A 14,640-nucleotide genomic window follows, 5' to 3' on the forward strand; every position below is an offset into this window, starting at 1 on the left:
AAGGAAGTACTGTATAGAGGGTAAAGAGGGGTGGGAGGGGTGGGGGGAAGGGAAAAAATAACAGAATGAATCAAACAACATTACTCTATGTAAATTTATGATTACACAAATGGTATGCCTTTACGCCATGTACAAACAGAGAAACAACATGTATCCCATTTGTTTATAATAAAAAAAAAGAAAAAAAAATAATGAAAGCATATGCTCAAAAGGAATATCAAGTACCTAAAACCAGTTATTATTAACACCTAATATTTAAATAGTACTTTTAAATTTTCACATGAGGTCATTGTGGTCAATGGAATTCAGAAAAAAAAGAGGAAGAATATCAGAGTTTTTGTTCCAAGTCAGCCTCTGTTTCTTTGAGCGTTAGTGTCCTTGTGTGTAAAAGGAGGGATATAGCTACAAGATTTTAACAATACATTCTAAACTGAAAATTTTGTGAATATCAAACTTTCTACATCTAGACACCTTCTAGCATCTCTGAATAATTTTATACAAATAGCAGCCAGGTGCAGTGGCACTTGCCTGTAATCCCAATGGCTGGGGAGGCTTAGACAGGAGGATCAGGAATTCAAAGTCAGCCTCAGTAATAGCGAGGTGCAAAGCAACTCCATGAGACGATGTCTCCAAATAAAATACAAAATAGGTGTGGGATGTGGCTCAGTGGTTGAGTGTCCCTCATTTAATCTCTGGTGCTCCCCCCAAAAATAAACCAAATAACAAATTTTTTTTTTTTTTTTATTTCTTCTTTTACTTTCCTTTGGGTTAACACTTGCTGTTTCCTGGTCCCTTGTAATATTGGGTCTCAATCCTCCTAATTTTTCAATCTTGACAAGTGATCTCCTTTTGTAGGTGAACGAATTACTTCCTCCTGGTGAGGACAGCTTGGTCTCTGCCAACAGTTTAGCTTCGCTGTGAACAAACCTTTCCACTTCCCTTTCGGAGAATAAGACTTTCTCCTCTACAAACCAGTCAGCAAGAGGTGGTTAAATTAATCTACAGAAATAACACTGGTAAAGTTCCGTCTACTTTCAGCTAGGGTAAGCTAAAATGCTCACCTAATGTGTTGCTACTCTATTGAATACCTAGTCATATGCTTTACTAAGCTAACTCTTTTTTGCTCTATACTTTTCATAGATAACCTTCCAAAAGGCCATACTGCATATGAATATAGACATGGATTAATACTATCTTTAAATCTTTAAAAAAAGTTGTCAGCAAATCATTTCATCTGTTGAAGCCAGTTCACAAAAATGATCCAGATCCTGAATTTTGGGATGAAAATGACTTAGTTAATGCAATGAGCTGGAACAAGGACTTACTTGTATTAACTCATTTCTTTCAGTAGAATAGTAATAGTTTGTCAATCTACATGATTAAATGAGAAAGATTGTTTTCTTTATTGTGTACAGTTGGTACCTAAGTAGCTTATACTAATGTTTAGTTTTATATCCAGACTACTAGCAAAAGCAACACATGTACATCACAGGGTATATGCAAGCCTTACACCTGTCTTAAATTCTGTTGTTTGAACAAGTGATTGATTTGTGCCTACTTCACAAATTTCATTAAAGTTTTCTACATTTTATTTGTTTTATTGTGTACAGTTTTATCCCAATTGAGTGATAGTGACAGACTTACTTTTAATTAACATTTACATCACAAGGAAATTATATATGGTGCTGCTAAACTTTTGCCTCTTAAAATGGTCTGCAGGTTAAACATTTTGTTTGTTCGCAAAATGTGTCATTTTAAAACTACAACAGACAGGGTGGTTTTTTACTGCAGAAAATAATTTTCTCACAACTGTGGAGACTGGAAGTCCAAAATCAAAGTGTTGGCAAGTTTGTTTTCCTTTAAGTCCTCTCTCCTACTTTTACAGATGGTTGCCTTCTGTACTCACATAGCCCTTCTTCTGTTCATATGCACCACTGGTGTGTCTCTGTGTCCACATTTCCTCTTTTCATAAGAACATAAATCAAATTGGATTAAGAATCTCCCTACCAACCTCATTCTAACTTAACAACTTCTTTAAATGCCTTAGATGCAAATGCATTCGATGTCTGGAGTACTAGGAGCTAGGAATGGTATGTATACCTATACATATTATATGTATATTTGATTTTCTATTTATTTATTACTGGTGCAAAATAATTCCATAGGCTAGTACATTTCATTGTGGCATATTTTCACATGCACATAAAATAATACAATGAATTTTAATCCCTAGTACCTCTCTTTTCCCTTCCCTCTTCCCTCCCCCGGTCCTCTTTCTCTACCCATCTGCTCTCCCTTATATTTTCGTGAGAAGATTTTTTTTTCTCTGTAGCTTGTGCAAATGAAAGAAAACATCACACCCTTGACTTTCTGATTCAGGCTTATTTTGCTTACCATGATGCTGTACAGTTCTGATCATTTTCCTGAAAATGAATCATTTCATTTTCCTTTATGCCCATATAGATCTATATCTATATCTATATGTATCATATAGATATATATAACATTTTCTTGATTAGTCCATCCATTAAAAGACAGCTAGACTGGTTCCATGACTTGGCTATTATGAAATTTGCAGCTATATACATGGGTGTGCACGTACTGCTACAGTAAGCTGACCTGAATACTTTCAAGTAAATACCAAAAAGAAGTATTACTGCATCATTTGGTGGTTCCATTCCTAGTATTTTGAAAAATGTCTATAGTGATCTCCCTAGTGTTGGCACTAATTTACATACTCACTAAAGGAATACGAGTTCCCTTCTCTCACATCCTGGGCAACATTTTTTTTATTTGTATTCTTGAGATTGTCACACTGACTGGAGTAAGATGAAATCTCAGTGTAGTTTTGCTTCTCATCCCCTGATGGCTTAAGATGTTGTACATTTTTTCATATAATTGTTGGTGATTTGTATTCTTTTGAGAAGTTTGCTTAGACTTTTGCCCATTTATCAAATGTGTTATTATTATTTGGGGGAAGGGAGGAGTATTTTTTTTTTTTTTAATATCCTCTTTTCAAAGAGTAGCTGGCAAAGATTTTCTCCCATTCTGTAGGTTTTCTCTTTTCGCTGTGGTTTCCTTTCTTGTGCAAAAGCAATTTAGCTTAATGCCATTGATTATTATTTCCTGAGTTATAGGAATCCTATTGAGGAAGTGTCTGCCTAGTCCTATTTGCTAGAGTATTTCCTCGATGTTCTCTTTTAACAGTTACAATGTATTAGTCTTATTCCTAGGTCTTAGTTTGTCCCATAGCCTCCGTATGGTGGATTGAATCTGTTTTACTCTTCAAATAACAGAAAATGAAAAAAATCTCTTAGGTCAAGTTTTGAGCATTCAATGGCAATGAGATTTTTTTCCCTGTCTAGTCAATCCTTTAATCAATTCTTATAACAATCCTTCAAAACAGATTAGCAGCATAAAAAGTATTTCTACAATTAAACATTTAGAAAGAAACACAAGAAATCAGAATTTAAAACACAGTGACTTTAGGGAAAGCTAAGAAATATGCAGTTTGTGTTTTAGTTGACAGTATTGGCTATGATATAAGGACTTACTAGGGAGTTAGTAATAAAATAACAACAACAACAACAAAAATCCTTCATTTGTTTAATGCAGTGATTAGGTGCCCAAAGTGAGAGCAACTGGAAACTCAAGAAAAAATTTAATTGGTTCAGGGACCCTAACTGGGGTCATCTTCTATGTTAATTACAATCAGAGTTGAAGATAGAGGTATTTTGTAGTATGTATTTTTTTTTTGAAAGGTTATCATAACAATATACCACATACTGGGGGAATTAACAGAAATGTACTTTCTCACAATTCTGGTGACTGTAAGTCACAGCCAATAGGGTTGATTTCTTCGGCAGCCTCTCTCTGGCTTACACAGGGCTTCCCACTCTGGTTTCCTCACATGGCCTTTCCCCTATGTACCACACCTGGTGTCTGTCTGTCTGTCTCTACCTTTTTATAAGAATACCAATCCTTTACAATTAGGGCACACTCTACAAAACTCTTTTGAAATCACTAGCTCTTTAAAGATCTTATTTCCACACAGTTACATTCTGATGTATGAGGGAGTGAGACTTCAACATCAGGGTTTTGAGAGGAATTCAGTTCAACACAACAAGATGTATGCTTAAGCCAATGTAGTTTATTTAGGTAACTTTCTAAATTTTGTCTCTCTTGTATTCAACTGCATGCTAAAGGAAATAGAACCAGGCCTGGGTAAAAGAAGTGGTGTGTTCTAAACCTTACTAGCTCTGTGACATGACGTTCTTAATAACTCTGGTCCTTCATTTTTATCACAGATAAAAATTAACACATCATCTTCCACCAGCTGATGAGAATGATTGTGGATCCAAACAAGATCTTTTGCCTGAAATTCTACTGAAAATTGAAAATTTTCTATAAATCCAGTCATTATTATCATCATCTACTACCCCAATCCCTTGTGATTCTTCCCCTTCTAAGTATCTCTTGGTAGGAAAAAAGAAAATGTATATTGATCCTGAATTTTACATATACTTATTTATTTTAGAGAAAATTGTGGTTAAAAGCCAACTTTTTGTTCTGCTTTTTCTTAATCATTGGATTAATATAACACAGAAAGTTTCATCCATGAAGTATCTGTTCAGTTCCTTTGCCCATTTATTAACTGGGTTGTTTGTTCTTTTGGTGTTAAGTTTTTTGAGTTCCTCACATACCCCCAAGATTACTGCTCTACGTGAGGTGTATGTAATAAACAAGTTTTCGTATTCTGTAGGCTTTCTCTTCATGTTATTGATTGTTTCCTTTGCTGTGAAGAAGCATTTTAGTTTTATTTCATCCCATTTATTGATTCTTGATTTTATTTCTTGTGCTTTAGGAATCTTCTTCAGGAAGTCAGATCCTAAGCCAACATGGTGGAGACTTGGGACTACCTTTTCTTCTATTAGGTACAGAGTCTGTTCTAGCGCCTAAGTCTTTGAATAAATGGGCAAAGGAACTGAATAAACACTTCACAGAAGAAAAAATACAACTGATTAACAAATATGGAAATATGTTCAACATCTCTAGCAATTGGAGAAATGCAAATCAAAACTAGGCAGATTTCATCTCACCCCAGTAAGAATGGCTATTATCAAGAATACAAGCAACAATAAATTTTGGCAAGGATGTGGGGGAAAAGGTACACTCATACATTGCTGGTGGGACTGCAAAAGGGTACAATGACTCTGGAAAGCAGTATGAAGATTCCTCAGAAAACTTGGAATGGAACCACCATTTGACACAGTCTTCCAACTCCTATGTTTATACTCAGAGGACTTAAAATCAGCCCACTACAGTGATGCAGCCATATCAATGTTTAGAGCAACTCAATTCACAATAGCTAAGCTATGGAACCAACATAGATACCCTTCAACCAATGAATGGCTAAAGAAACCATTATATATATAATACAATGAATGGCTAAAGAAACTGTCATATATATAATACAATGGAATATTAGCCTTAAAGAAGAATAAAATTATGGCATTTGCCAGTAAATGGATGGAATTAGAGAATAGCATGCTAAGCAAAATAAGCCAGTCCCAAAGAACCAAAGTCAAATGTTTTTTTCTGATATGCAGATGCTAACTCACAATAAGGGGGCAGCAAGAATAGAGGCATTTTGGACTAGACAGTGGAGAGTGAAGGGAGGGTAAGAGGTGCGGGGGTATAAATGATAATAGAATGAACTGGACATTATTGCCTTATGTATGTATGATTACATGACCTGTGTAACTCTACGTCATGTACAACCAGATGAATGAGAAGTTATACTTCATTTTTGTATGATGTATCAAAATGCATTCTACTGTCATGTATAACTAATTAGAACAAATAAAAATTAAAATATTAAAAAAAGAACGTTTCATCAATGAACCAAGAAATGGGTTCATTTCAAACACCAGCTCTTCCTTAATCTTGGACTTTCCAGCATCCAGAAATGTGAGAAATAAATTTTTGCCATTTATAACCTACCCAGTCTATGGAATTTTGTATATCAGCCTGGGAATGTTAGTGCCTTCCTGGAGACAAAGGAGATAAAATTGCTAACTTTATGAAGTCACCCATCAAATTATATAATAAGTTCATAAGGAGAAAAAGTATAAAAAATTTGGAATAGAATCAATGACATTAAAATAATATGTGATATTTTAAATCTTTTAGAAAAACTTTTAGTATGATATGCATTCTAATTTGTCTGACAAATTTTTTCACAAAGAAATAGTTTTTTTGGCATTTCAAGTGTTTTGACTTTCTTTACTTTAATAATTAGTTATTTGATTTTCTTCATACCAGCTCATTTAGTTTTAGGACACTGATGTGAAAACAATCTTTTTTCTCTTTTAATATTCCCATTTATTCATATTAATCCACATGTTTGACAAAGCAGAATACAAAAGCTTCTAAAATTTAGTTTCTAATTGACAATTGAATAAATTACAAATTAGAAATAATAAACTTATTTCGTTATAAGAAGAGTTTAAGACCACATACAAAGGCCTACAAAATGTGCAAAAATAACATAACTAGCCATGTACATGAACAAAACTCTTTGCTTCAAACTTTATCCTAAAAAAATTAAGGTAGAGATGGTAAACCTTGTCATTTTTTGGGTAACTAAGGCCTATAAAGTTAAAAAAAATAATTTCATAAGCAAATGATGCTTCTACAACTATAAAATATATTAAAAATGTAATCTTGGAATTTAGATTTAACCCCATTTTTAAAAGCAGATTTTAAATATTAGTAACTAAGTTGATTTTGATTCTCGAGATGAAATATTTAATCATTATGAAAAGGAAACAACATTTTAAAAAAACACATTCAAACTCTGACCTCAAAAAGGAAATAATTCAAATAAGAACAAGTAAATAATTGAAAGGTTTATAATTAAAATTATTATATTTCCAGCAACTTCTTTGTTGAGCAGGTTCTAGTCAATTCACCAGTGTTCATTGAGAATTTGACAATTTCTTTTCTTTGTTTTTCTCAACTAAAAGAAACATGAGCCTGAGTCTCTAACTTTAAGGAACTCTTTGGAAAGCTATGATTCATCAGATCTGAACCAATTAATAGAAGTAGGCATCAGGTTGACAACTGCAAAAGTTAACTCTGCTGAAGACAGACTGACTGTCCTGCTGTCCTGTTTTATAACCTTGTCTTTTATCTGAACATCTGTAATCATCCCTTCATGTGTCCAGCTGCTTCATGTAAGAGTTCATCCCACATATTACCACTATTCAAAATGGGGTTTCTGAAATGCTGATTCACCCCGGGCCATTCTGTACAGATGTTTTCTCTTCAATTACATATTCTCCAGTCTGAAAACAAACAAACATACAAACAAAAACATACTTGTAATCCAGTGTGGCGTGTCACTATTGTTCCCACTAATCCCACTTTCCAGTCTCCTTGTTCTTAAATTCACACACAGACAAGACCCAATGGAAGTTTTCTTTGTTCATTTCTTTTCTTTGTAGGAACACCGTAAGTACCACCATCATTTGATTTCATTTCTATAATATTTCAGTCAAACAAAATCTCTCACAATAACTTAATACTAGTCAAGCTACGATCCTCCATTTACTCTAATAAGCCCTGTTTTATCTCTTGAAAATAAAGTTCATCTACAAAATCTGAAATAATATTTTAACAGCACAGACGGATAATGTCTGGGTCTGTTTCCTTTAGCATGCTATAGAATACAAGGGAGACAAAATTTAGAAAGTTACTGTTTTAGTAAGCTTTTTCACTACTGTGACTAAAGGACCCGAGTGGAACAACTACACAAGAGGAAAAGTTTATTTGAGGGCTCACAGTTTGAGAGATCTTAGTCCATAGAAGGTCTGCTCCATTCCTTGGAGCTCAAGGTGAGGCTGAGCATCATGGAGGAAGAAGAGTGTGGCGGAGGGAAGACAGAAAGAACTCCACTTGCCAGATACAAATATATAACCCAAAGTCACTCCCTAATTCCCACCTCCTCTAGCTATACCCTACAACTTCAGCTACTACTCAGTTAATTCCTATCAGGGAATTAATTCACTGATTGGGTGAAGACTCTTATAGCCCAATACTTTCTCCTCTAAACCTTCTTGCCTTGTCTCACACATGAGCTCTGAGGGGGACACCTCACATCCAAACCATAACAGCTGTCTAAATAAATTACAATGGCTTAAGCATACATTACTGTATGTTACAGGTTGAACTGTGTTCCTCATGTTGAAATCTCAATGCCTCATACCACAAAATGTAATCATATTTGAAGATAAAATTTTTAAAGAGCAATTGAGTTCAAATGAGGTTTGTAGAGTATGGCCTAATTGTAAAGGACGGATGCTCTTACAATAAGGCAGAGCTAGACCCAGGGGTGGGTACACAGGGGGAAGGCCTTGTGAGGAGACCAGAGTGGGAAGCCCTCCATAAGAGAGGCCTCCAAAGAAATCAACACTGTTGGTTGTTGATTGTGAGAAAGTACATTTCTGTTGTTCAATTTCCGATATATTGTTATGATAGCCTTTCAAACTAATACATATTATGAAATACCTCTATCTTCAACTCTGATTGTGATTAATATAGAAGATGACCCCAGTTGGGGTTTCCAAAATTGATTAAATTATTTCTCAAATTTCCATTTGCTTTCACGTTGGACACCTGATCAGTGTATTAAAATAATGAAATTTCTTTTGGTTTGCTCAGTTTTCTTATACTCCCTACAACTCCCTGTTTATATCATGGCCATCACTGTCTACTGAAACACATAAATTGCATTACGTTCCTTACATTTTCCTAAAGACACTTTGTGTTTTAAACTCTGACTTCTTGTGTTTCTTTCTAAGTTTTTAATTGCAACCATAATTGAATATTTAATTGGATTTCACTTTGAAAAGTGAACAAAATGGACTGAGAAAAGTATATGTCAGGGTATGATCAGTTGTCAGTTATATATTAAAGATTGTATTAGTTAGTTAACTTCAGGAGAGAAAGTTCCAATTAGAATGTCACAGCGAAGAATGATTTCATGGATAATTTGAAATATAAGGTTGATTCTTAATGTCTTTATAAACTGTGTTTAGTAAGAGGCAAATGATAATGAAGACATGGAATTTTCTTTCAGAGAACATACATTGCATTAATGATTTAATATACTATGATGAATGCAACATTTGAGAAAAACAATGCAAATAAACAAAGCACAACAAATCTGTATTTAGATAAGTGATTTGGGTCAAAGTTCTTGGCAGTAGTAGCTGGTAAATTGTGCTGTCTCTTCTTTTTATCTTAATTAATCTGGAAAGGGATTCATCAATTTTATTATGCTTTTTGAAAGATTAAGTATTTGCTTTGTTATATTATTTAGCTAATATCTACTATAAGGTTTTTATTCCTAATTATTGTTTTTCCTTCCAATTGCTTTATTTTAATTTTCCTTTATTTTTCAGATTCTTATAATGAAAGAATGATTTTTTTTATTTTGAACTGTTGTTGTTTTCTGATATAAACATTTAGAGTTAGAAATTTTTTTAATCTTCATCTGGAAAGATTTGTATGTTGTGCTTCTATTATCATCTAATTTTAAATCTATTCTCAATGTTCTTTTTGACCCATAGGTTATTTAAAATTTATTGCTTGATTTTAAATATTTGAGAATTTTTTGTATTTATCATAAATTTGTAATTTCTTTCTTGTAATCAAAGAGCATTAATCTATACTGTTATTTATACATTTATTGAAGATTGTTTCATGTTAGAGCATAATGTCTAGGAAAACTGTCATATGTCCTTGAAAATAAATGTTCTGCTACATTTTTGCAATGCAGGTTTTGCAAACATTATTAAATGGTAGATAATGCTGTTAAACTCTTCCTTATGTTCAATATTGTTTTTCTACTTGTTCTTCAGAGACTGAGAAGCGATTCATATGATAAACTAGGACTTTGTATCTATATGTTTGCCTTGTTACTGCTAACACAGCAAATATAAATGTATTTTTCTTACTGTACTTTAGAACTGTTTTTATGTGCACAAATATAGAAGAGACTTTTCTTTACCTATGACTTGAACTTTTGTTCATTGCATCTCCTTCTCTAGATATATTCCTTTCTAGAGGTTTAGGATATCACGTATGACTATGGTCATAGAGTCACTCTAATTTTTTTTGATTATTTTTCTATCCTTTAATATTTAACTTAATTTTATTTTTAAAATACATTTAATATTTTAAAAGCTATCACTGATTTTAAATCTATCATCTTCCTTTTTTTCTATTTATTTATTTGTGGTGCTGAGTATTGAACTCCAGACCTTGCACATTGTAGCTGAACGCTTTAACACTGACTTATATCTCCAGCCCTGTTTTGATTTTCCCATATTTTTAGTTCACTTTACTTCTTTCTTTTGGATCAAATGATATTTATTTCAGAGTCCTAATTTCTCCTTTTTACTGACTTTTAGCTATGCCATTTTATATGAATGTTCTAGGAAATACGTATTCTTAGTACATCCTTTGAATTAATACTTCAATTATAATCTAATCACCTGAGTAACTTAAAATTCCTTGAACAATATAATTCTATTCATTTCCTTATGTTCTTTGTGCTACTTTATTTATATATTTTTTCATAAACTTTATAAACTCTACAATAAATTATAATTATTTAAATTATGAGTAATTAATTATATTTAAATAATTCAAAATTAAATAAAAATCATTTTTATATCCATTCACTAGTTATTACTAATATTCTGTAGTATTTTTTGTAGTTCTGAGTTTCCTTCTTTATCTTTATTGTAAACCCTAAAAATTTTTCTAGGTGGTTTTTGTAGTGTCTTTCTGCTGGTGATAAGTTCTTGTAGATAGAAAAAAATTCAAAATTCAAAACTCCAAATTTAATTTTTATTTTTTTCTAATATAGAATACAAGAATGACATTTTCCAGTAATACAAATATAACATTCCATTGTTTTCTGGCTTGCATTGTTTCTGATTAAAGGTCAGTACTGATTTAAGTTTTGTATCTTTTCATGTCTTTTATAAATAGCTGCCTTTAAGGTTCTTTTTTCCCCCTATTAATATTGATTTTAGTGTTAATTCCATTTTCCATTAGTTTTCAAAACTTTATTGATTCTTTTACATCTGTGTATCTTGCTTAGAGTTTGTTTAGTTTCTGTGTTCCATCATTTGAAATTTGTCATTGTAAATTTCTGGACATTACGTAACTTTTAGTCTATTTTATGTTACAATAGCAAATATTTAAGAATGAATAATTTATAAAGAAAACAGGGTCTGGGGCTGTGGTTCCATGCTTGCCTAGCACATGTGAAGCACTGGGTTTGATGCTCAGCACCACATAAAAATAAATAAATAAGAAAAATAGTTTTTGTGTTCATCTCCAAAAGAAAAAAAAAGACAAAGAAAGAAATGAGAAATGAAAACAAATATTAGCCTCTATACTTCTTGAAGCCCAAAAGCAACCAAAGTCAAAGTCAAAGATTGTGATGAAGGCTTTGGATTGCTTCATAAAATAGCAAAAAAAAAAATTGGAAAAGCAATTAGACACACACAGAAGAGGCAAAATATGATGCAGTGGTTTACTTTATCACAATCTGCTCTTGCAGTAAATCATTCAGTTTCACGAGAGTAAGAAATTACTTACTCCCATTAGAATTAATCCATTTCTCAGAGAGGGAGGTAGAGAGGAATCAATTCCTTGACTCAAACATCTCTTCAGGTCCTGTTATCCCTTAAAACACCATCAATTTGGAATCAGATTTCAATATACATTTTGGAGGGAGTGAATCATACCAGTAACAAAACTTTATTTTTCTTTTCTTTCTCGGAGTCCAATTCCATTTGAATTTCATTGCTTAATATTCCACTAGGACAGTGATTCTCTTCCTCATTTTTATCCGTTTATTTCTCTGTATACTTCATTTTGAAATGTTTATTGTTCTCTTTTCAAGTTCTCTACTTTTATGTGTGCTCACATATTCATGTCATGAATTTTGAAATTTCATATATCATGTTTTTGATTTTTTCCTGATATTTTATTTCTATCTATACACTCATTTTGTCTCCATCTGCATTTAAGTATGCAGTGATTTTCTATTACTATATGTCACATAGTTAAAGTAATTCTTACAAATTTATAAAGCATAAAATACCACAGTTACTATTTCAATTTGCATTGACTAAGAATGGGTCCTCTGCCCAGGGTTTCATAAAGTTATAATCAAGGAATTGGCTAGAGTATATTCTCATCTGGAGGTTGTACCACAGAAAATATTATCTTTCAAACTCATTCAGTTTGTGGGAAAAATTAATTTCCCTGATATATATGAATAAAGGTCTTGAATTTTTACTGTTCTTTAGCAGACGGCCATATTTGATTAGTTGGAATTGCCTGTGGGTCTATGATTTGTTTTTATCAATAAGAAGTTTAAAATGTTGATATGTTCTTCTTTAAGTCTGGAAGGATATTTTCTCTGTTCTCATGGAATAACTCAGCCATCTTATCCATTTTGGAATGGAAGTTAATATTCCATTTTATTAACTCAGTCTAACACAGAAAATTCTCCCTTTTGATCAACTCAATGTCACATCTACATAATTTCTTCATCTTAGCCATATAACATAATCTAGCCCCTGTAGTGACTTTCATCATATTCATAGGTCTTATCTAGACTTAAGGGAAGGAATGAAATCAATGTATAAACTATTTAGATAGGTACAGGAGCTATCTAGAAATTCTATCAAACTTTTTACTATATTTAGTACAGTCCTGTGAAAGTTCAGGTCTGACAATTTTGTCATTAGTATGATTATTGAGTATAATTTTTATTAACTTTGTTTTAAAATAATTATGCATTATATTTTCCTCTTTCTTCAGATATTTATTACTTTTTCCTTTATGCTGACAATCAGGTTTTTTTTTTTTTTTTTCAGTGAAATATCATTAACGTTTTTTGGCAACCAGTTAATGGTTATTGAGCTTGGTTTATCCAGTTTCGCTTTCAGACATCATTGGGGTGAGTTTAGAGTAGCATTTAATTTCAAGTTAAAGTAGTTATATTTAAAATTATGATATTACTGGGTAAGCTATGTTTCTGGAAAGTTATTTAATGTATCTCCATTCTTTCTTACTGGAGCCAACACTTCTCAACATTGTACAACCTCCAAAATCCTTGGTCTGAATATTTGGGTACCCTTAAAATTCATATGTTGAAATCTAGCCACAAATGTGTAGTAGGAGGTGGAACCCTTGGAAATCAATTAGATCTTGAAGGTGAAACCTTCATTAGTACCCTTTTCAATGAGGCCCTACTGGTTGCCTTACACTAAGACTGGACACAGCTAGAAAGCACTATCAATCAGGAAGCAGGCCCTCACCAGACATCAGATGTTAGGTGTGTCATGATTTTGAGCTTCATCATTTCTAAACTTTGAGAAATAAATTTCTCTTGTGTATTAGCTACCCAGCTTATAATATTTTTCTATAGCAGCCAAGTGAACTGAGACTGAGTTCCCTGATAGCTGCTGTGTGCTAGGCCTTGCCAAAATCTCACTCTGACATACATGCTATTTGCCAAAAGATTCTATGATGAATTCTTTTGTGTTGTAATCACTCCTATTTGTTATTTTACCTCATAAATTAAAGCCACACAATATTGATATTGATTTTCAGTTTCCTCTGCCTGCAAATTTCACAACACTGGTTTGGAGAGTTCATCAGGTGAATATGGAACTTGGTTTCTTTGTTTTTGCTTACTTAGTATCCTATGATTGACAGTCTTTAGCCTTCTGTTGCCCCATGCCATGAAACAGATGTTCCATAGATTTCATCCAGTTTTATAGTTGAGGACAAATAAGCAGGTTTGATCCATATTCCTTTAGGACTAGAAATTTCATACTTTATCCCTAAATGACTCTAAAAATAACAAAAGAGTAGCCTATTGAAAGCTTCCTAAGAATTGATTAGATTAGATCCTGCTTTATGTAAGTGGCTTTAAGGATATAAAAAAGATGAAATTTTTGGAATAAATGAACAAATAAAGATGCTATGCTTTCTGATTTGCCTTATGGAGATACTGAGGGAGAGGTAAAAGTCACATTATTTCTACCTTTCTGCTATTATTCATGAAGTGCTCCTACATAAGATAGGAAGAGGCAACAGTAGATGTGAGAAAAAACATTTTAAGAAAATTAAAGATAGAAAATTATTTAAAAAGAATGAAGGGTAGACAACTCAAAATGAACATATGGAGAATACAGTATAAAGAACTGAAATCACTTTATAATTGGTTTCTTCCTTTATTAAACATGTTCAAAAATGACATGTTTCAAGTCCTATAAAATATAATAAATATATTTAGTGTTTTCCAGTGCCTTCCTAAAACAATGTATTTAATTTTTTTTTTTCAGTTTTAAACATTTTTTAATGTGTCATTATAACAACAGCTACTCTAGTTATTGGTAGAAGTGAACATGTCTACATTAATTTCTAAAATGTATTCTTCTATAAATTTGTTAGAATGAATTTTTAAAAGACTGTACATGAGAATAATAAGTTACCAAAATATAAGGACTTAAAAAGATTTCAATTTAAAAAAGAAGCATG

The sequence above is a fragment of the Sciurus vulgaris genome (genome assembly GCF_902686455.1).
Source record: "Sciurus vulgaris genome assembly, chromosome: 9".
NCBI lineage: Eukaryota > Metazoa > Chordata > Mammalia > Rodentia > Sciuridae > Sciurus > Sciurus vulgaris.